We start from the raw sequence: 24,601 nt of genomic DNA, 5'->3' as shown, positions 1-24,601 counted from the left end.
TGTTTCTTTTGCTCAAGTTTGCTTTGGCTATTCAGGGTCTTTTATGGTTCCACATAAATTTCAAGATTGCTTTTTCTATTTCTGTGAAGAATGTTATTGGTATTTTGACAGGAATTTCATTGAATCCTAGCATGATCAATAGCAGGGGCACATCAATAGCATGGGTAGGACGGACATTTTAATAATATTAATTCTTCCAATTCATGAACACAGGATATCTTTGATTATTGTTTTATGGATATCTTTGATATCCATTGATTACTGTTTTATAGTTTTCAGTGTACAGATTTTTCACCTCCTTGATAAAATATATTTCTAATTATTTAATATCTTTGTAGCTATTATAAAATGAGTTTGTTTTCTTGATTTCTTCAGATAGCTCACTGCTAGTATATAGAAAGCCTATTGATTTTTGCATGTTGATTTTTAATCATGCAACCTCACATTGAATTCATTTATTCTAACAGTTTTTTGGTTAAGTTTTTAAGGTTTTCTACGTAGAAGAAAACGTTAAATGAACCTTAAATGTTATAAGATTGCCTGTGGAGACAATTTAAAGTCACCTTTTGCTATTTGGATTCCTTTTATTTCTTTTGCCTAATTGCACTATGACTTTCAATACTATGTGGAATAAGAGTAGTGAGAATGGCCATTCTTGTAAGGTTCTAGATTTTAGAGAAAAAGCTTTCAACTTTTCCCTGTTCTATATGATGTGACCTGTGAATTTCTCACATATGGCCTGTATTGTTTTGTGTGTGGTATGTTCCTTCTATACTTAATTTTTTTAGAGCTTTTTTTATCATGAAAGGATTTTGAATTTTGTCTAATGCTTTTTCTGCATCTGCTGAAATGATCATATGGTTTTTGTCCTTCATTCTGTTAATGTGATATATCACATTATTAATCTGCATATGTTGATCATCCCTGGGATGACTCCCACTTGATTGTGAGTGATCTTTTTAATGTATTTTAAATTCAGTCTACTACTGTTTTGTTGAGGGTTTATACATCTATGTTCATCACAGATACTGGCCTGAAGTTTTCCTTTTTTGGCTTGTCTTTGTCTGGTTTTCATTCAGGGCAATACTGGCCTATAGAATAAATTTGGAAATACTCTCTTCTCTTCAGTTTTTTGGAAGAGTTTGAGAAAAATTGGTGGTATTAGTTATTTAAGTGTTGGGCAGAATTCAGCACTGAAGCCATTGGACCCTGGGGGTTTTTTTGATCAGAGACTTTTTATTACTGATTCAATCTCTGTACTCATTATTGGTTTTTTCGGATTTTCTGTTTCTTCATCATCTATTCTTGGTAGATTGTATGTGTCCTGGAATTTATCCATTAGATTATTCAATTTGTTGGTATATAATTGTTCATAGTATTCTCTAAGGATTCTTTGTATCAGTTGTAATGTCTCCTTTTTTTTATCTCTGATTTTATTTATTTGAGTCTTTTCTCTTTTTTTCTTAGTCTAGCTAAAGGTTTGTCTGCTTTTTCAAAAGACTAGTTCTTTGTTTCTTTGATCTTTTCTATTATTTTTGTAGTCTCTTTCATTTATTTCCTCTCTGATTTTTTTTTTATTTCTCTTGTTCTACTAATTTGGGGCTTTGTTTGTTCTTGTTTTTCTAGTTCCTTGTGTTTTATTGTTAGATTATTTATTTTAGCTCTTTCTTCATATTTACTGTAGGTATTTACTGCTAGAAACTTCACCTCTTAGAACTGCTGTTGCTATATCCTTTAGTTTTAAGTATGTGGTGTTTCCATTTCATTTGTCTCAAGAAATTTTTAAATTTTTCTTTTAATATCTTCAGTGATTCATTGGCCATTCAGGAGCACATTGTTTAATTTCCATAAACTTGTGAATTTTCTGAAGTTTTTCCTGTTATTGATTGCTAGTTTTATACCCTTATGGTCAGAAAAGATACTTGATATTATTGCATTCTTCTTAAATTTGTTACGACTTGTTTTGTGGCCTACCATCTGATCTGTCTTGGATGATGTTCCTTGTGCAATTAAGCAGAATGTGTATTCTGCAACTTTTGGATAGAACATTCTATATGTTTGTTAGGTTCAAATGTTCTAGAGTGCACCTTAAGTCTTATATTTCCTGGTTAGTTTTCTGTCTGGATGATCTACCCATTGCTTAAAGTAAAGTGTTAAAGTCCTCTACTATTATTAAATTGCAGTCTATCTCTCCCTTTAGACCTATTAATATTTGCTTTATATATTTAGATGCTCCAGTGTCAGGTACCTATATACTACAATTGTTATGCCATCTTGCTGAACTAACCCGTGTCATTATATAAGGACCTATGTTATCTCTTTTTACAGTTTTTGACTTAAAGTCTGATGTAAGTATAGCTACCCCTGTTCTTTTTTGGTTTCCATTTGCATAGAATATCTTTCCGTCCCTTCATTTTTAACCTATGTGTGTTTTTATAAGTGAATTGAGTCTCTTGTAAGCAGCATATAATTGGGTCATTTAAAAAATGTATTAATTTGCCCTTTTCATTGGTGAATGTAAACCATTTACATTCAAGATAATTATTGAAAGGTAAGGACTAAATATTGCCATTTTATTACTTGTTTTCTGGTTGTTTTATGGACTGTTCATTTCTTTCTTCCTCTTGCTGTCTTCTTTGTAGTTAAGTAAGTTTACTCTATTGGTATGTTTTCGTTTCTTTTTAATGTTTTGTGTATCTACATGGTTACCATGAGGCATATTTAAAAAAAAAAGTATAGTTATAACAGGTTATTTTAAGCAAATAACAGCTTATCTTTGATCATATACACAAAAAGACCTCTACTCGTGTACTCCACTACCTCCCTCCACATTTTGAATATTTTATTTCAAAATTTACCTGTATGTATATTGTATATTCCTTAACAAATTGGCATTATTAATATGTTTATCTTTGAACCTTCACATTAAAGATATAATTTACACACCACCATTAAAATATTAGAGTAGTCTGCCTTTGATGGTATACTTACTTTCACCAGTGATTTTTATACTTTCAGATATTTTTGTGTTATTATCATCCTTTTCTTTCAGCTTGAAAAACTCTTTAGCATTTCTTGTAAGACTGGTCTGGTAGTGATTAACCCTCTCAGCTTTTGTTTGTCCAGGAAAGTTTTTCTCTCTCTTTCATTAAAGGACAACTTTGGTAGGTACAGTATTCTTGTTTTGCAGGTGAGTTTGTTTGTTTTCTTTCCAGCACTTTGAATATATCGTCCCATTCTCCTTTGGCCTGTAGTATTTATTCTCTGTTGAGAAGTCTGCTGCTAAATGTATTAGAATATCTTTCTATGTTCTTTGCTTCTTTTTTCTTGCTGCTTTCAGGATCTTGTCTTTGTCTTTGATATTTGATAGATTAATTATAATATGTCTTTGATTAGTCTTATTTGGATTGAATCTGACTGAAGATCTTTTACCTTCTTGTACCTAGATATGTATATATTTCTCCAGGTTTGGAAAGGTTTCTGCTATTCTTTATTTATATTTGCTTTCTAATCCTTTATCTATCTCTATATCCTCTTAAATACCAATAACCCAAAATTTTCCCTTTTGATGCTGTCCCATGATTCCTGTAAACTTTCATTATTCCTTTAGTGTATTTTTTGCCTGTATATTTTCAAATAATCTGTCTTTGAGTTCATAGATTGTTTCTTCCGTTTGATCAGTTCTGCTATAGATACTCTCTTTTGCATCTGTCATTTAGTTAATTGTAGTTTCAGCTGTGGGATTTCTGGGTTTTTTTTTTTTTAGTTAATCTTTTAATCTCTTAAATTTCCCATTCTGGTCACTAATTGTTTTTCTTATGTTGATGAATTGTTTCTCTACTTTTCTTGAAGTTTACTGAGTTTCCTTAAAGCAATTATTTTGAATTATTTGTCGAGCGGTTCATGTGTCTCTATTCTAGGGTTGGGGGTTGGTCACTAGCACTCTGTTTTGTTTGGTGATGTCATGTTTCCAGTTTTGTTTTTTTATTATTGTGGTCATGCATCAGTGTCTACACATTGAAGAAGTAGGTTCTTATTCCAGTCTTTGCAGTCTGGCTCTGTCTGAGAATGCCTTTAAACAGCCTGTCTATAACTTTTTGGTCAGGTTGTCTGACATTGTCCCTAAGTCCATGATTGCCACAGCCACCGAAGCTCTAGAAGGCATCTTACACCTAGGCCTGCCACACCAACCCAACACCAGGATGGAATCCCATGGCCACCAAGGTTGGCACAGTGCTGGAACATATTCAAAGCCCATGGCTATTAAGGTTTGTTTGAAACCAAAGGCCTTGTAGACAGTTGGTAGTGATGCAGGCCAGTGATCAAGCCTGTTTCACAGAGGCTGTTGGATCCTGCCTAACACTGGGCCAAGTCAAGAGGCTCAGTGCATTGGTACTGACCTAAATAAGGGGCTACAGGAGTCTGCCTGATGCTGGATTTTACTGTGGCAGGCCCAGAGTTGGAGACCAAGACAAAGTGCTATATTCACTTCCTTTGAGTTCCCCCAAGCAGTGTCTCTCTGAATCTGCTACTTGGGGATGGGGGAGAGGTGACACAGGGAATACCTATCCTCTTAAATACATCTTTTCATATTATTATGATATAACCAGATACTATGATCTCTCACCTCATTTCTTTAGCTCTCATAAAGGTATTTTCTTGTGTGGATAGTTCTTCAAAATGATATTGCTATGAAGGGATGATCACTGAAGAGTCCTTTTCTACCATCTGCTCCACCCTCATAATATGATTTTTAAGTGCAAGAAGATTAAAGTAAAATAAAATATTTTAAGATGGGTGCAGTGGCTCACACCTGTAATCCCAGTACTTTGGGAGGCTGCTATGGGTGGATCACCTGAGGTCAGGAGTTCGAGACCAGCCTGGCCAATGTGGTGAAACCCCATCTCTACTAAAACTAGAAAATTAGTCAGGCATGGTGGTGTATGCCTGTAGTCCCAGCTACTTGGGAGGCTGAGGCAGGAGAATCACTTGAACCTAGGAGGTGGAGGTTGCAGTGAGCCAGGATCCTGCCATTGCACTCCATCCTGGTCAACAAGAGCAAAACTTGGTCTCAAGAAAAAAAAAAGTTAATTTAAATAATTTATTTACCTTAATCTTGCCCAAAATATTATTTTTTAAATGATATTTAATCCTCTGTTCCTTCTCTCTTGCCAGAAATAGGGCTAAGGCCTATACCCTACTCATAAAAGTCCTGCCTTTATTCTTAATTCAATTTTACAGCCATACTAGCAGGCTATCTTCCACATTTAAGAAATGTAATCTAGTTAATGAAACTGTAAGAACCTTGACTTTTACATTTCCTGAATTTTATGGGTTCCAATTTCCATTGTCAGCACTATATTATCATAGTTGGTTTTCTCTGTGATTTATCAAAATGAAATGGTAAACTTAATGTCAAATAGGGAATGGACTAAGAATTTTTAAAAAGGAAAAAGACTTTTATTATTTCAACTTTTGTTTTTCAACTATAACTTGTATTTTAGGAAGAAATTAGAAAAATTATCTGGCTGAAAATGGTGCCCTCAAGGGACTACATCTCTCAACTACTTGGCTAAGTAATAGAACTCAAAGAGTCACAGAAGCTGGTTGTGCAGGGGCCGAGGAGGTAGGGGGCCAGTACTAGGTCTCACGCAGAGAAGTCAGTAGAGTAGCAGTTATTTAAAATTTTTTATTTCTTCGTGTAGCCTAATTCTGTTAGAATTCTTTGTTCTACAGAAAAGAATGAGAGTAATTGGGAGATATCTTCCTAGCAACATGGAGTAAGCTAAGTTGGAAGAGATAAAGAACATTGTCTGGCTTATCCTAACTCTTAACTTTTCTGCTTTCTGCCTGCAGTTCTCTTTTCCCTAACTTTCCAGCCCCATGTCTTTCCATTGACATAGTTCTGAGCCTTTCTTTCTTATCTCTGTACAATAGTCTCTTTTATGCCAACAACTCCCACATGCAGCTCTTTTGACTTATCTCACTTTAAGACTTTCTGCATCTGACTAGTAGATATGCTTTGTTATTTAAATATGTTCACAGTAAATTAAGCCATTTCTCTCTTCTCTCTCCTTGTTCACTTCTTCCCTTAGTATATAGTCTTCAAACTTTTTTTTACAACTGCTGATGATAGGAAAGTTTTTCTGGTCATGTCCTCTCCCAGTTTACTACCATCTTCAGGTCATCCTTATTTTTATTCCAAGTCTTTCTACTTTTTCTTAGAAATAGTCCTCCATTATACCTGCTGCTTCTCTGGTATAGGTTTAATCTTTGATTACTTTCTCATTCTGTTTCCTGGTAGCCCTAACTTCAGATTCTCTATTTGCTCAATAATGCTGTCTTCTATGCCCTTACTAGATTTGCCTCCCCTGCCAAATTTATTTGAATCGAATAAATCAAATTTATTTGAATCCCTCCCTCAGTTGAGCCAGTCAAAACTCTCCTCAGCCCCCAACCCTCTCTGCATCTGTCCTCTGTATGTCTTACATATAAACTGGTTATTTGGCTTAATCTGATTCGTGTGTGTGTGTGTGTGTGTGTGTGTGTGTGTGTGTGTGTGTGTTTAAGCAAAAGTGCTTTGCAAGAGGTTTTATTTAGTTCTATCAGAAAGCATATAATGTCAAAAGTTCTCTCTTTTTGTGATGCTAGCACCCACTGGTGCTCAATGCCTAAATTCATTGAAGGTTGTAAATACTGATATTCTGATTCTAGCATTCCTTTTTCCTATATTAGCTGGCATATTTCTTTGAAGAGAAACACTCCCCGACCTGCTATTTGGGTACTCAGTATTATTGCTCATCGAAAAAGGCAGGATAAATGCTTAATTCTTTCCCTTTATTTACTCATTTTCAAAAATGAGTTCATTTTCTAGCATATTCCAGGGGTGGCTAGTTAGTTGATATTGTTTGATATTATTTTGAACTCATTAATTTAAATGATTCTCAAGTTGTCTCCCCGTTGGCAATGGGAACCTTGATAAACTGGCTTCTCTAGATGTTTTAAAGCTTGGTGTTCTCTTAGTCTGGAATTCTACACCCTTTTTCTTTGCCCACTCTAATTCTGCACTGCTTTTAGGTTAACCTAAGTCCTGTTTTCTTCTGGAATATTTTCCTTTTCATTTCCATTCATGCTAGTCTCTCCTTTTTTTCATAAGCAGCTTGGTAATACCATTTTCACTAAATTTATCTCAAAACAACATTTGGCTGTTTCTAAAAATCATGTTTGTCTTCAAGGACGAGCATATGCCATCACTCTCTGAGAGCAGTGAAATAAACAAAGGAAGACATAGGCACCAAAAAAGATACACATTTTTTGGAGTAGTGGAATATAGTTAGCCCTTAAGGTTATTACTTAGACGGAGGCAAACTTACTTTGATGAGTTTAGTTCAGTACATTTACTTTAGAAATCAGTGCGGTTACCCTATAATTAGAACTTTTGTGTTATGATTTGGGGAGGATAATGAAATTTAGAAACTCAGTGCTTGATGATAAAAATATGTTTCTGAGTAATTTTGCTAGTAGTGATGATGCCCAGATCCACTGATAAGTAGAATCATGAACTGCTGCTGACTTACTCAAGTCAAGAACCTTTCATTTCATGTCTCTGAGCTTCCTCGTAGCACATAAGACAGCATATACCCTGTTCCACTTTGTGTACCATCATTAATTAAAGCACGCATGTCTGCCATCACTGAGGTCTTTACACTTCATACCTTCAATGAAAACACATCTGTCTCATTGTCATGGGCAGCTTTCCATGTTTTCTAGCTCTCACACCTGTGAATACTTCATCTCCATTGTCCACTGTCATCATGAATACCTTTACTTGGACACTATAACAAAAATCTGAATTTGAATTGTTGAATAAGAGAAAAAAGGTACTATGACCTAGTAATAAAAATATTTTTTACCAGGGTTATTATAATACTTAAGGTCAACCTTGATTATGGGTTTGCTAGTTCTGTGTTTTGTATTTACTAAAATGGTGAATAAAACATCACTTCTGTGTCTGTATATTGCCACCCATATATGCACTGAATGTTTTCTTGTAAGCCTTGCTTGTCTTAATTTTTTTTATCTTTCACAAATAAAATTCCAAAGGAAGAAACACTTAACAAAGAAGTTTTCTTTCATAAATGTTATGATTTGAGTATAACAAGCCATATTGAATTCATTGGGTTTTTGGTAATAGATTTCATAATACATCATAAATGTAAGTAATATGATGACTAATGGGTCAAGTAAAGTTGGAACATTTTAAATGAGAAAAGAGCTGGAACAGTTTTCAGGAAACTTTTCCAGTTGATGCACACCCCACAAGGTGTGCATTAACATAAACTTATGGGAATCACCTCTGGGGCTTGAATTCCCTCTCTGATTTCATTATTACAATATGATTCTTTTCCTTTCACTATTAAGTCATCCTCTAAGATGATAGGAGCATAAAATAGTATAATTTATTTGCATTTGTCTAATCTTTTAGCTCAATAGTCATTCCATCTTTCTGTTTCCTGGTAGCTATTCAGAAAGTTTTGAAGGGTGATTAGAATCTAATAATTGGCAGGCATGGGCTTACTTAAAGATACAGAGTATGTTCTGAAAATGGTGAGAAATTAGATCTGGCAGAGAAATAGATGACTCAGCTGGGAGATTCTCTATTACTGTGTATTCCTAAAATCAAAACTTTGAAAGTAATCCATTTATTAAGTTCAATGAAGATTATAACACAGTTCTAAACTCTTAAACATAAGAATCTGATAATAATTGGAATAAAATTTACAGTAACAGTCTGTGCCTGGTTCCCTATCCAGTTATATTTCCCGTTCCCATGAAACATTATTCTTTATAGCTCCCACTGTTTCTGTGTTGAACAAAACTGTTCTAGTCCATTTCTTTAATGTTTTTACCTTAATGATCAGATTAATATTTTTTATCAATTTTCTAAAAGTATCAACAGAAAAAGTGGAATGCTCAATTTTTACTTTCATTTTTTAAGTTAAAAAATACCAGACACTATTGTTGCATATTCTTTTCTGTTTGTAAAAATAATCTTCCTGTCATTATTAGACTGAAAATATTTGCAATGAAGACTAATTTTCAACTGAACAACTGGCTAGATCAAGGATGTGAAAATTCAGAGAAACATGTTAATGTACTTTATATGACAATAAAGGGTGCTGTTTCACTTGTGATGCTTCTCATTCTGGTGCCTACCTCCTGTCTCTTGGTGGACCTGGCACTTTTTAAAGGAATCCCTAGTATTACAATATAGCCTAATTTTAACTCTGCTGTTTTGGTTCTTGGCCCATCATCTTGTCCGACTTGCCCAAATGGGACTGCGCTAGCCACTCTGTTCACACATTGCACAAAATGTGTTTGTGAATAATGTGGCTCAGTAGTGTCTCTATGTGGTTCAGTCCCTCCAGGGTGAGGGAATTTGTGGCCTACTAGCATACATCTTGTACAGAGGTTGCACTGTATGCACTGTATGGAAACAAATATACAAAAAACATTTGAAAAATAAATTACTTAAATGTCTTAAATAACAATTTGTTTCTTATTTAACATTAACATAATCATGTGAGTCTAGGAGATTGAAGCTGCAGTGAGCTAGCATAGTGCCACTGCACTCCAGCTTAGGCAACAGAGCAAGACCCTGTCTCAAAAAATAAATAAGTTAATATAGCAACTGTTTGGGACTACATACAGCTCTGCTAGATTTTCAGACTTTCTAAAAACTTTCACCAACTGTTGCTCAGTGACTGAGAGGTTGTGTTTGTAATCCTAAATTACTAAATTTAAGGTCATCAAAGAATGAAGTTTTGATACACAAATAAGTTTTGACATAACCTTATAGCAAAGATAGATCTAGTGACCAGGTGTCCAAATCCACTGCTCTGAGAAAGGGTCATCCAGAAACCAGCACCACAAAAAGTTAACATTAAAAATTTATTGTTCAAATTCACAAAACAAAATAAATATATAAAAGATTTAAATAATTAAACTTTCAAATTATGTTTTTAAAATAATTCTGGAGCATTTTTATGCTGCTGAAGTTATTCAAGTTTAAAACCTCACTAAGACTTTTGGAGCAAAGTATGAGAGACAGAGATCCAAGATTGCTTCAGATTTTCTTGTTCCTGAAATATTTAGTCCTGTTCAGGCATGGTGGCTCACACCAGCGCTTTGGAAGGCCAAGACAGGCGATTCCTTTAGGCCAGGAGTTTGAGACCAGCCTAGCCAACATGGCAAAACACCATTCTACTAACAATACAAAAAATTAGGCAGGCATGGTGGCACACGCATGTACTTCCAGCTTCTTGGGAGGCCGAGGCATGAGAAGTGCTTGAACCTGAGAGGAGGAGGTTGTAGTGAGCCAAGACCATGCCACTGCACTCCAGCCTGGGCAACAGAGCAAGACTGTCTCAAAATAAATAAATAAAATATTTAGTCCTGGTTGTTATATATGTACTAGGGATCTAATAGAGATTCATGACTCTTACAAAATAAAACAAGACAGGCAACTGTAATTAATTATTGATTTGCCATCTCTATTTTGAGGTATACTGTACTTGTATTGAATAAATATTGTGGATGCCCCTTCATGTTGCCTTGGGAAGTAGATCTTTCTCATTTCAGACTATTTGAAGTTGTTTGGTAGAATAAGGTTAATAATATAATTCAAATAGATTCACAGTTGAAATTCACCAATATGGTCATATTTATATTATTTGTTCTGAATTACCAGAATTCAAACTAATGATAAAAAAAGAACTTTATTTTGTAATATGAGCAAAGTTATGTGAAAGAATATATTAATTTTCCTTATTTAACTACTTTGTAACATGCCAAATTGACCTGTGGTTTTGAATTTTACAAGTTTAACTGACTCTGGGTATTAAAGTTTCTAAATTTTATCTGTACAACCTTTGGAATTAATAGGATCAAGAATGGTCCTATGCCATTTCTAACATTTAGGAATAGCATTCCAGCTTTCTCACTTTCTGCAGAAGGTTAAAGGGCTAAGCATAAATGTTATACTACCATGTTGAAGGGACTGTGGAGAGTAGGAAGGAAATATGAAAAACTTATGAGCTTCCCCTGTGTAAAAGAGCCATGGGCCATTCAGTACCTTTAGTCTTTTGAGAGATACACATGAGGATAAAGACCAATGAAATGGAGTGGGAAAACTATTCTGTCATCCATATGACAAAGTCATTGAAATAATTTAAAAATTAATATGCAGTAAAATTGACTGTGACATACAGTTCTATGAATATATAAAGAAAAATAGTTTATTTGGCTCACAATCATGGATGGCTAGGAAGTTCTAGATTGGACATCTGCATCTGGTAAGGGACTTAGGCTGCTTCCACTCATGGTGGAAGGTGAAGGGGAGCTGGCCTATGCAGAGATCACATGTTGGGAGACAAAGTGGGGGTGGAGGACTGCCATGCTCTTTTTAACAACCAACTCTCATGATACCTAACGTGATAAGAACACACTCACCCTGAAGGAGGACATATTCATGAGGGGTCCATCCCCTTGCTAAACACTTCTCAACAGGCCCAACCTCCCAACACCACCACACTAGAGATTAAATTTCAACATGAGATTTTGTGGGGACAAAAAAACCGTACCTAAACCATAGTAAGAATATATATCAGTTCTGTAATCCTCAAAAACCCTTCCTGGCACTCCTTTATACTTACACTCTCACTCAAACCCTAACCCTTGACAACCACTGCTCTTTGTTATTTTTAGTATTTTTCTTATTTATTTTACCTTTTTGAGAATGTCATACAAATGGAATCATGTGGCATGTAACCTTTTGAGACTTTTTTTTCACTCATATACTGCTTTTGATTGATTCAAGTTGTTGCATGTATGAGCAGTCCATTATTTTTGATTACTAAGTACTATTCCATTGTTTGGATGTACCACAGTTTAATAATTCATCCACTGAAGGACAGCTAAACTGTTTCAAATTTTGGTGATTATGGATAGCACTATTATAACATTTTTATAAGTTGTGTGAATATAAGTTTCTATTCCTCTATAGTGAGATACCTAGGTGTGGGGTTGCTGGGTTATATAAGTCACGTAAGAAACTGCTAAAATGTTTTCCAGAGTGTCTGTATCCTTTGGCATTCCCAACAGTGACATATGAGAGTCCTGTGGCTCTGTGTCCTCTCCAGCACTTTGTATTGACAGTATTTTTTATTTTAGCCATTCTAATAGGTATCTCATTGCCATTTTAATTTGCACTTCTCTAATAAATAATGATATTGAACATTTTTGTACAGTCTGTGCTTATCTGCTGTTCATATATCCTGTTTGGTGAACTGTCCAAGTCTTTTGCTGATGTAAAAATTAGATTATTTTCTCATTGCTGAGTTGTAATACTTCTTTATGGCTTTTTTTTTTTGATACAAGTCTTTTGTCAGATATGTAATTTGCAGATATTTTCTCCCAGTACATAGCTTCTCTTTTCATTCTCTTAATACTACCTTTTACAAAGGAAAAGTTTTTAATTTTGGTGAAGTCCAACTTAGAAATTTTTAAAATAAATCATGCTTTTTTGGTATCATGTATAAGAACTCTAGGACTTGAAGATTTTCTCCTATGTTATCTTCTTTAAGAGCTTTCTAATTTTACATTTTATATTTAAATTCATGATCATTTTGAGTTAATTTTGTATACAGTATGAATTGAAGGTCCTTTTTTTGTATGCCGATGTTCAAAACCATCTGTAAACTACCTTTCTCCATTGAATTGTTTTTGCATTTATTTTAAAAAGCAACTAATAATAATTGTTTGGACCTTATTTCTTGACTCTTTCTGTTCCACTGAGGTACATATATATTCCTTCTCCAAAACTATGCTCTCTTGATGATAATCGCTGATAGTTAGTCTTAAAATCAGGTAGTTTGAGTCCTCTAATGTTGTTATTCTTTCTCAAAAATGTTTTGGTTATTCTAGTTCCTTTGCTTTACCATGTAAATTTTAGAAGCAGCTTCTCTATATTTAAAATAAATAATATTTCTGGGATTATAATTGGAATTGTGTGAACTCTGCAGATCAATCTGAGAGAAATTGATATCTTTATTATGTTGGCTGCCTTTCAGTTCATGAATATGGCATGTGTATGGTATGTCTCTAATTATGTAGATTTTTAAAAATTTATTATCAACATTTTGTAGTTTTCAGCATGCAGATCCTCTGTTTGATTAGATTTATACCTGTGTTCCTATTATTTGGATATGTTTTAAATACTATCATTTATTTTAAGGCTTTTTTGTTTTCCAGCTGCACATTGTTAGTTTGTAGAAACTCAGTTGATTTTTGTGTGATGATCTTGTTGCCAAACTCACTTATTAATTCTAGGGGCTTTTCTGTAGATTCTTGTTGAGTTTTCTGCATGGTCAATTATGTCATTTGTAAATAGGCATTGTTTTTTTTATGCCCTTTTTTCTTTTCTTGTTGCACTGTCTGTGATTTCCAATACTATGTTGAATATAAGTAGTGAGAATGGACATCCTTGCCTTGTTTCTGTTCTTTGGGGGAAAGCATTCACTTCCTCATAATTATGATGTCAGCTGTAGGCTTTTCATATATATCCCTTATCAGGTTAAGTTTCCCTTATTGATAGTTTGCCTAGAGTTATTTTGATAGATATTGAATTTTTCAAAAAAAAAAAATCTGTATCAATTGATACTCTTTGTTACTGTTGTAAACTGTTAATATTTTTTACTTTGATTCATCCAGGCTTCTGGTCCTAGAACAACCCCTGTTTTGGTTGTGGTTGTTCTGTATGCTGGTGGATTTGATTTGCTAACTTTTTTGAGGATTTTTATGTCTCTTCTTGAGCAGTATCCCTGTATATTGTTTTTTATACTGTCTATGTCAACTTTTGATATCAGCAATTATGGTCTTAGAAAATTAAGTATTCTCTCCTCTTCTGTTTTTTGGAGGACAGGGAAATGAAGAAAAGAAAGAAGGAAAACAATAGATTTCCATAGTCCCTCTCAGCTTTAGGATTCTCCTTCACACTTCTTGAAGCCAGAAATAGAGGGCTTCTCCTTGTACTCTATTTCCACATGATATCCACTTCTGGGCTTTGGGCTGCCATTAGTCTAGGATAAGGGGTTAGGGGAGGAAAAATTAGAAACTCATCACCATTTTGGTAGTATTTTAAATTCTAGTCTTCTTCCTCAACCTACCCGTTACCATACACTTTACAGAATTTTCAAATAGCTGCTCTGTGTAGGTTTTACAGCTGGTTTTGGGTTTTTTTTTTTTTTGTAGTTGTTGTTGTTGTTGTTGTTGTTGTTGTTGTTGTTGTTTAGCCAGATTTTGTAACTGCATTCAGTGGAAGAGACAGGTTCCATCATTGCTAGAATGCTGAAACAATTTTTAAAAAGAAGGAGTAAGCAACTAACATCATCAGATGTTTTTAAGAAATATTAGATATTTTTTCTTTATAAAACTTCAACAAATATACCTGGGTCTTCAAACTTCATTTTAATTGCTTTTCAAACTAGAAATGCCACGTGGGCAAATGTGCATGTAGAATTTGTATTACTTTTTATTGATGCATAACGAATTACAACAAATGTAGCAACACAAATTTATCATCTCACAATTCTACGGCCAGAAGTCTAGGTGAGTTCAGCTAGTTCTCTGTTCAGGGTCTCACCAAAATCAGACTGCCAGTTGGCCTGGGTTCAAATCTAGAGGCTCCTGGAAAGAATCTACTTTCAAACTCACTCCAGTTATTCGCATAATCTAGTTCCTTGTGGCTTTAATACTGAGGTTTCTAGTTTCTTATTAGCTGTTGTCCAAGGGTTGCCTTAAGCCCTAGAGACCACCCATTCATTCTCTTGGTCTCGTCTAACTATGTATTTTCAAATAGTCTATCTTCAAACTAATTCTTTCTTCAGCTTGATCAATTCTGCTGTTAAGAGACTCTGATGCATTCTTCAGTATGTCAGTTGCATTTTTCAACTCCACAATTTTTGCTTCTTTTACATTATTTCAATCTCTTTGTTGTATTTATCTGATAGGATCTGAATTCCTTCTCTGCATTGGTTTCAATTTTGCTGTGTTTCCTCAAAACAACTATTTTGAATTCTCTGTCTGAAAGAAAGGTCACATACCTGTATCTCCAGGATTGGTCCCTGGTACTTTAGTTAGTTCATTTGGTGAGGTCATGTTTTCCTGGACAGTTTTCATGCTTGTGGATGTTCATCAGTGTCTGGGCATTGGATAGTTATGTATTTATTATAGTCTTCATGGTCTGGGCTTGTTTGTACCTGTCTTTCTTAGGAAAGCTTTCCAGTTATACAAAGAGATTTGGTTGTTGTGATCTAAGTTTTTGGTCACTGTAGCCAAATCTGCATTAGGGGGCACCCCAAGCCCGGTAATTCTGTGGCTCGAAGAATTTTTTGGATTACCAGGCAGAGACTCTTGTTCTCTTTCCTTACTTTCTCCCAAACAAACAGAGTCTCTCTGTCCTGAGCTGCCTGGAGCTAAGGAAGGTAACACAAGCTCTGTGGCCATCACAATGCTGGTAGCCACTGTGTTGAGTCATACCTGAAGCCAGCACAGCACTGGGCCTCACCCAAGACCCATAATAACTCCTGTCTGGCTGTCGCCTGTGTTCACTCAAGGCCCTAGGGCTCTATAACCTGCCAGACTTGTGTCCTTCCCTACAGAGCAGTGAGACTTCTCTGGTCCCAGGTATGTCCAGAGATGCTGTCCAGAAGCCAGGGCCTGCAGTCAGAAACCTTAGGAATCTACATGGTACTCCATTCTACTAAGGATAAGCTGGCACCCAAGCAACAACAACAACAAAAGTCATTCCCACTCTTCCCTCCCCTTTCCACAAACAGTGGAGTCTCTCCCCATGGCAACCACCATCCCAAGCCTGCAGTGAGCACTGCCTGGCTACTACAGATGTTTCCACAAGGCCCAAGGGCTCTTCAGTCAGCTTGTGGTGAATGCTGCCAGGCCTGAGACTCTCCTCAAGGCAGTCAGCTCCCCTCTGGCTCAGGGCAGGCCCAGAAATGAAATGGTATTGAAGAACCAAGGCCTGGTATTGGGAATCCAAAGAACCCACTTGGTGCCCTTTCCCATTGTGGCCTAGCTGTTACCTAAGCTGCAAGACAAACTCCCCTTTACTTTTCTCTCTCCTTTTCTTAAGCAGGAGTCCCTCCCTATAGCCACCATAGCTGGGAATGTGCTGGGTCACAATTCAAACCAGTATATCTTTGATTGTCTCACCCAAGCCCATGGTGAGTACTGCCTGGGTGCTGCTGCTAATTATTTAAGGCCTAAGGGCTCTTTAGTCAGCAGGTGATGAATCCTGCAAGGACTGGGTCCCTTCAAGGAACAGGTTCCCTTCTGGCCCAAGATGTGTCTACAAATGTGATCTGGGAGCTAGGGCCTAGAATGGAGGCCTCAGAACTCCGCCTAGTGTCTCATTCTGCTGTGGCTGATCTGGTATCCAAGCTGCAAGACAAAGTCCCCTTTACTCTTCCTCTTCTCTCCCAGAGCTGTGAGCTGTGCTGCCTGGATTGGAGGATGGGTGGCACAAGCACTTTCTTAGCTGGCCCATCTGGTGTCTGACTGGATTGTATGCCCCCCAAGTTCACTGGCTCCTACCCCAGCACAAAACTAGGACTTGCCCCAGAATTGCAGTTCTTGTGGCCTAGACTGCCTTTCACATTTATTTAGGACTCCAGAGTACTTTAGCCTGCAGTGGCAAGGCTTGCCAGAACTCAGGTTCTGCCCACAGAGGGTTCTCCTGTGGCTAGGGCTGGTCTAAATGCTCCCTACCTGGGCACCAGCTGAGCTCTGCCTGGTATTGATTTCCATTGTAATAGGGTAGCATGGATTCCAATGCCAAGGCCCACAATCACTGTGCTCTCCCTCCCGAAAATGCACAGGTTCTCTGTGAGACACAGCCGCCCTTGCGGGGGCGTGGAGGAAGACTGGCATTGGCAGTTCAAGACTGTCTTTCCTACCCTCTTCAGTATTTCTTTCAGTGATACTCAGTTAAAAACAGGTACTGTGATTGCTTACCTGATTTTTGCTTCTTATTGAGGTCCTTTTTTATGGATAATTGTTCATTTTGGTGTTGCTGTGGGCAGGACGATTGGTGGAGGCTTCTATTCAACTGTCTTACTCTGCCTCCCTCCTGGCCTAGCCTTGTGAACCAACTTCTTGGAGAAAATGCCGAAGTAGTATCCTGCTGATTAGACTGGTAAAGAAAGGATATATTAGATAAAGGGAGCAATATGAACAAGGCCTAGTGATATAACAGCATGGATTAGGGGAAGTGGGCTCTCAAACTCAGATATTTCTGGAACTGTAAAGTATGAGGAGGTAGGCAAGGCCACAGATAAAGGCAAGAACTTTTTTTTTTTTTTTTTTTTTTTTCATTCTGAGGAGCTTGGTCTTTTCTTTCTTAGGTAAGGAGGAGTCAATAAAGGGTTTTAAGTAGGAGTGAGCCACTCAGGATTGCATTTAAAACAAATTATTTGGAAATTAGTCTGTGGAGACTGTATTAAATCTAAAGACAATTGGTCTAGATAGGGGAACCATTTAGGAGGCTTTATAATAACTGAATAATATCAAAGACATGGTGGAGGAAAATAGGGAATGGATGGAATGTTGGAGAGAAGGGGGTTGGAATCAAGCAATGTTTTAGAACTAAAATTGACAGAACTTAATCAGTTTTTGGCTTGGGACCAGAGAAATGAGGAGTCAAAAAGTCAGATTTCTGACTAAAGCCACTTGGTGGATTATAGAGCCATTATCTAAGACAGGGAATACAGCATGTCTGAGAGGAGTTAATGGATTGTTTGGATAAATGAATTTGATGAGCCTGTGAGAGTTCATCAGAAAATGGTGACAGACTTGTATTCATTCATATTTTCTTCATTACATCATTAAACATTGTGGGGGCAATAGGCTTTTGGCCCCCTAAATGTTATCTGAAAAACTGACATGTAGCAGATTGATTAATAGAAAAGCCATACAAATTTATTTAATATATACATGGGAGCCTTCAGAGTGAACACCCAGCATCTCAGTGAGGTATGGAAGCTTATAAACCATCTCAGGGTCACAGAAAGAATGAAGGCTTGGATCCTGGTAAAACAGGTCATGGGAATGGATAGAACAGGAATTCTATTTGAGGGGGCAATAAATGATTACTAGGGAGAATGACTGGATCACAGAAAAGAGAATAACTTGTAAATATTTATATTAAATGACTTTGGGACAGTCTCTGTCTTGAAAAAGGGTCTATTCAGGTGTCATTAGATTTTTGGCTCTCTTCCCTATAAAGGACAATGAGATAACAAAGAGGGGAAAAAGAACAATTGTTCTCCTTGGTGGGGCAGTTTCATCTTTATATAGATAGTGGAAGTGTCTCTTCTAGTACTTGTTGACCTCTTAAGAGTTTTTAATGTAAAATACTCATCACACCTGGGAACCATATTTTGAGATGAAATATTTTTACTTCCTTCAGCATTCAGTTAGTACTTCCTGTAGACCAAACAGTAGTTTAGGTAGAATATGAAAATATAGGACAGTCCAGAGCTCACAGTTCACTGAACTATAACAGATACCTAAGCGGGTAACTACAAAAATAATATAAATAGGTGCCTGATAATGGCAAAATGCACAGGATATGCTGAAAGTGATGATGAGAGGCACCTCACATCAACAAGGGTCAAGAAGAACATCCTGGCAAAAGTTGCCCAAGGTCTGAGTCTCAAAAATAAAGTTAGAGCTTGGCACAGTGGTGCACACCTGTAGTCCCAGCTACTTGAGAGGCTGGGGTATGAGGATCACTTGATCCTAGGAGTTTGAGGCCAACCTGGGCAATATAATTAGATGCAATCTATGGCAAAAAGAGAAAGACAAGCAAGTAGCCAGAGTTATAAACAGGTTGTTGTTTTTTTTTCTGTGGCCCTGGGACCACAATGGTACCTGAGATATGAGGGTAGTATCAGCAGCTTCAGTATTTACCTCTCTATGGATGCTTTGCCAGTTTGCAGTCAGGGAAATGGATTCCTTAGGTTTAGAAGTTGGTTTATGTGGATACTTGGGCAACCTCCTGGGTAGGTTACTAAAGTGTTTCTACCAGATGAGTACTTCTGACCCTTCTTTAGGTTTTCATTTTATAAACCCAAGAAAAAGCAGACAGCTTCAGGATCCAACATCTGAATCTTCTTTCTACTTTAGCTTTGTTTTGTTTTTCTGTTCTATTGATCATTTGTTAAAATTGCTCTTTTTTTTTTCATTGTTGTTAAAGGTATTATTTTTTGTGAGGCCACAGAATTTGGAAGCCCATATACGGGGATGCAGAGGCAAATGTGTGGGTCAATTTAGGCATCCAATTTATTTAAAATATTTTTTCCACCAGCCTCTTCCAGTATCCAAATTCTACAAGTCAAAAATAATGATGTCTTTCAACAAATGTTGCTGAAATAACTAGATAGCCACATACAAAAGAATGATGTTGAACCCCTACCTCATACAACATACACACAAATGTTGATTCAGGAAAGATCATAGACCTACATATAAGAGATAAAACTGTAAAACTCTTAAAAGAAGACATAGGTGTAAATCTTTGTGACCTTGGGTTAAACAATGGTTTCTTGGTATGACACGAAAAACACAAGCAAAATAACAAACATATTGGACTTTGCAAAAATTAAACTATTTGATGCTGCAAAAAAGTGCAGATAACCTACAGAATGGGAGAAAATAGTTGCAAATCATATATCTGATATGATATTTGCAAATCATATATCTGATACAAAATATCTGATATGTATAAATCTTATATCTCTATATATGAAAATGTAATAGTCTTATAATTTGTATCCAAAATATAAAAAGAACTTCTACAATTCAATAATAAAAGGATAAATAATCAAATTTTAAAATGAGCAAAGGGTTTGAAAAGATATTTATCCTGTAAATATATACAGTAAATAAGCACATGAAAAAATGCCAAACATCATTAGTAGTTAAGGAAATACAAATCAAAATCACAATGGGATACTCCTTCACACCCACTAGGAAGGCTGCAGTCAAATGATCTTTGCAGTCCCACTGCTAGGTATATATTTCAGAAAATTAAAAGGCAAATTTGCACACACATATTCATAGCAGCATTATTCATAATCGCTAAAAAGTGGAAACAACCCAAATGTTCATTAAGTGATAACAGATAAGAAGATTGTGGTATATGCTTATGTTGTGGTACTATTCAGCCACAAAATTGAATGAAATATTGATACATTAATAAATGGATGAACCTTGGAAGCATTATGCTATATGAAGGAAACCAGACACCAAAGATCACATATTATATGATTCCATGTAGAGACAGAAAGAAAATTAGTGGTTTCTTGGGGCTGAAGGGGAGAATGAGTGAGGAGTGACTGCTAAGTAGTATGGGGGCGGGGGAGAGAGAGAGAGAGAGTTGATTATAATCTGGGATGAGACAGTGGTGATGGTTGCATAACTGTGTATACTAAAAACAATAAATTGTATGCTTTTAATAGGTAATTTTATGGCATGTGAATTGTATGTCAATAAGGTGTCTTTTAAAAATAATTCCTTTAAATTAAGGTGTTTTTCCTTTTTAAAAACATGGGAGAAAGGAATGTTTTAGTATTTTGTGCAGGTGACTCAAGTGTCTGACCCTTTCCAATGCAAAAGTAGCTAGAAGCAAGACTCAGAGTTTTGCTAGGCCTGATAAGAAAACATAATGTCCTGGCAGGAGGGAACTAACACTTAACAAGAGATGGGACCCTGAGAGAGCCTTGGTATCCAGAAGCGAACCCAAAGATCCTGACGTATGAGGAAGGTGAGAAGGGGCCGTGCTCATGAAGACGGAGAATATTAAGTATGAGTGAATGTGTAATCAATCATGAAGCCTTGATGAGAACTTCTGGGTAGTCTGAGGGATCTTGCTTGTCTCACCTGTGCCAACATCCTGGGGTGGAGGAGTGGCGCAAATGTTCCATTCAGCTGCTGCACTCCGGTCCACCCTGTGTACCGTTCTTTCAGAGGCGAGCACCTTGGCTGTTGGGCTTTGAGGCCTGAGTGCCCACGCACAGTGGCGAGAGTGCCATGGGCCTCCACTGCAGTGGATTTTGTGGTCGCGGGACCTCAATGCCTTCCTGTGCACAGATGACACTTTTCGCACCCTATCTGTGATGACTTGATAGTAGAGAAGTCCCTCAGGTCCTTCAAGGACAAGAACAAGAAACTTGTTATACAAGCTTATGCCGGGTATACAGCCCCACTCACCCCACCGAGGTGGTGGTGAAGAATTCTCTCTGGCAGAGGCAGCTGGATGAGCTGAAGCGCTACTGCCGTGGCTTCCACCTGCTGTGGAGCCACACCAAGATGGCAGTGTGCATGCTCTGGCGCATCTTCACCAGCCACACCCTGACCAGCCAGGAGCGCAGGCAGTTTCCACAGATCTGCACCACCCTCTTCCGCTTGGTGCAGTTCCTCGTGTTTGTGGTGGTCCAGTTCATGGAGCTCCTCCCGCCTGTGACCTTGAAGCTCTTCCCCAACCTGCCATCATTCACATTTGAGACCCAGTTCATCAAGGAGGACAGGTTGAAGAAGGAACTTCAGGTCAACCTGGATGGAGCTGGTGAAGTTTCTCCAGGACACCATAAAGAAGAGGGTCTCGAAGAACAAGGCAGCCAAGGGCAGTGCCACCAGAGGACTCTGTTTTCCCAGAAGATCCGGGAGATGGGGGAGAGACCCAGCAATGAAGAAATCATGCGTTTTTTCAAATTATTTGAGAATAAGCTGACCCTGGACAACCTGTCGCAGCCACAGCTGATGGCATTGTGCATGCTGCTGGAGCTGCAGTCCATTGGCACCATCAACTTCTGTGCTTCTAGCTCACCATGCAGCTGTGTTCCATAAAGGCCGACAGCAAGCCGATTGCTAAGGAGGGGTGGACAGCCTGAATGTCAATGTGTGGGGAGCGAGGCATGTGAGTTATATGTCAATGTCAGTTGTCAGCTGTTGGGCATCAGCTGAAGCAGTGGCTGGACCTGCACCTACATCAGAAGATCCCCATATCTCTCCTCATCCTGTCCCAGGGTATGTACCTCCTAGTCACCGTCTCACCAGCCAAGCAGCTCAAGTCCATATTGCAGTTCCTCCCGGAGATTGTGGCAAAGGAAGCGCAGGTGAAAGTGGCCGAGGTAGAGGGTGAGCAGGTGGACAACAAGGCCAAGCTGGAGGCCATGCTGTAGAAGTAGGAAGCCATCCAGCAGGAGCACCACAAGGAGCTGCAGAAGTGCTCGGAGGTGGAAAAGGATGTCAAGCCTGAAGGTATGGACGCCACTCCTTGAAGGCCACGGGCCTAACTGCAGCCAGAAGTGCTTGACGCAGTCCTGTGGTCAGAGATGCTGAAGGACACTGCCCCACTGCTAGAGAGCTCTAATGAGGAAGAAATAACTAAGGAGGAAATAGACATCCTCAGCAATGCCCGCTGTAAGCTGAAGGAGCAGAAGTTGCTCACCAAGGAGAAGATGGAGCTGGAGCTGCTGAAGGAGGACATGCGGGACTACAGCAAGGATTTGCAAGAGGTGAAGAAGGAACTTTCAAACACTAGTGAAGAAACGTATGTAGAAGAATCTAAAGCCAGCAAGTTACTGACCAAGAGGGTACAGCAGATGATCAGGCAGATGGAGGACTTGATCTTGCACCTGGAGATGGACCAGCAGCTGGAAACTGGGCCTGGCCCAGGGCATGCCTCAGGGGAGAACACCATCACTGTTGCTGAGCTCATCAGCACCACACTGTGAAGCAAGTCAGGCAGTCCAGAAAACAAGCTCACTAGCCTGGCCAAAGCACTAGATGAAGACAAGAATGGCAAGGGCAGCACTGACAACCTTGTCAGCGTGATTGAGTTTGTAGACAAAGATGTTCACATCTCTACCAGCCAGGTGGCTGAAATTGTAGAGAAAGAGAATATGGAGGAGAAGGCAGAGAAGGAGGTCGCAGAGGTGAAAAGCTAGAGCTGCCAGCATAGGCACCTGTCCTCCTGCTCCCCGACTGCCCTGGTGAGGGCCGTGAGAGCAATTGCTTTGAGGTGATTTTCAGTGGCTCATGTAATTCCTTGGCTAGAATGGATCAGAGACTTCCATAATCAAGTCAATTTTAATTTTCATCATTCCATGGAAATTCATTCAGTCTAGAATCCTGGAACACCTCCACAGAATCAAGTTGGATCTACCCTGTGGTGTGGTGCAGCTGCCACAGCTGCCTAACTCCAGAGACTACCCGGCCAGGCTGGGGCAGGAAGGTGCCCCTCATGTGTGCCGGCCTGTCTTGGCTGTGTTGTCCCCAGGGTAGAGAATGAGGACTGCACGGACTCTGCCCATGCAGAGTCCACGGAGATGTCAGCTTTGCCCACCCTCAGAGACTCAGGAGACACAGCCCAGCCTCTTCAGGGCTGAAGATGCCTCCATTCGTCTGTGAGCCTTGATTTCTAGATATTGGTGTCAATAGATCTGTCTTCTTTCACACACACAAAAAGAATATTACATATGATTTATAACTTAATAATATGCCTAATGACTTTGCTATTCCTAGCTTCATTTGGGGTTATATCTTCTGTTACATCCTCAAGCTCTGATGAAATGAGCACTTGTTAGGGTCAGTTAGGCTCAAACATTCATCAAATACATACGTAAGTAAGACACATTGTGCTAAGCACTGAGTTATAAAGATGTGTGGCATGCTCTGTGTTAACGTTGCTTATAGTCTTTTGTCTTTTTGATAATATGAATAGAAGGAGGTGATTTTAGATGAAATAAGGTTAAAAACAATATGGCTAGTTTTTGTCTCAGGTAAGTAAGATACAAAGAAGGACTACATCTGGTATATGGTACATATAAAATGGACTACAGATTTAAAGAAATAGAAGTCTACCAGTGTTACATTGGGCAAGGTATTTGAACTTTTTATCAATGCACAGTGCAAGGAAAGGTACAGGGACCCTTCTGGTTTGCAGCAGGTCATAACAGGGAAACGCATTTTCTGCATAAATGATTAGAGAATGGTAGGGAGGGCTACTTCAGCCAGAAACTTGGATAAATATTTATTAATAATACCATTATTTGTGTCTGTGTCAAACATTGTTCTGGGTAGTAAGGAAAGCCCTTTTTTTTGGAAGAAAGCCTAGTTTCAGATAAGTAACAAACTAGAGAAACTGCCTCATTTTGCCCTGGAGTGTTAGGGCAGAGTGGAAATGGACAGCCTTAATATCCTTGTATCAAGGCCACACATGGATACCAAGGCTGTCACAAGGATTGGCCAGGAATGTAGGCATGTATGTAGTCCAAGGAGAATTCTCCTTCAGGTAACAACATGGAAAGAATCTTTAAGTGATGAGTAAGAGAGATATCATGTTTTGGTTATCCTAATGAGTCCGTAATATGGAGCTTGGAACACTTAAATAGGAGCTTGACAGAGAAGTAAAGGCTATATTCAATAAGAAAGCTTCAATAATTGTTTTCTCTTTTTTACTTCT

General features: G+C 38.0%; 1 protein-coding gene and 1 pseudogene across 9 annotated transcripts in view; both read left to right on the top strand.

Annotated features, from left to right (window-relative positions):
* The window catches only part of VPS13B (vacuolar protein sorting 13 homolog B), an 805,060-nt gene that overhangs the window by 621,183 nt on the left and 159,276 nt on the right, over nucleotides 1-24,601 (top strand). The window lies entirely within an intron of this gene.
* Nucleotides 16,896-24,596, top strand: LOC104650089 (mitochondrial proton/calcium exchanger protein pseudogene; annotated as a pseudogene).

The sequence above is a fragment of the Saimiri boliviensis genome, chromosome 15 (genome assembly GCF_048565385.1).
Source record: "Saimiri boliviensis isolate mSaiBol1 chromosome 15, mSaiBol1.pri, whole genome shotgun sequence".
Taxonomy (NCBI): Eukaryota; Metazoa; Chordata; class Mammalia; order Primates; family Cebidae; genus Saimiri; species Saimiri boliviensis.
This window is presented reverse-complemented; position numbering and strand designations above follow the sequence as displayed.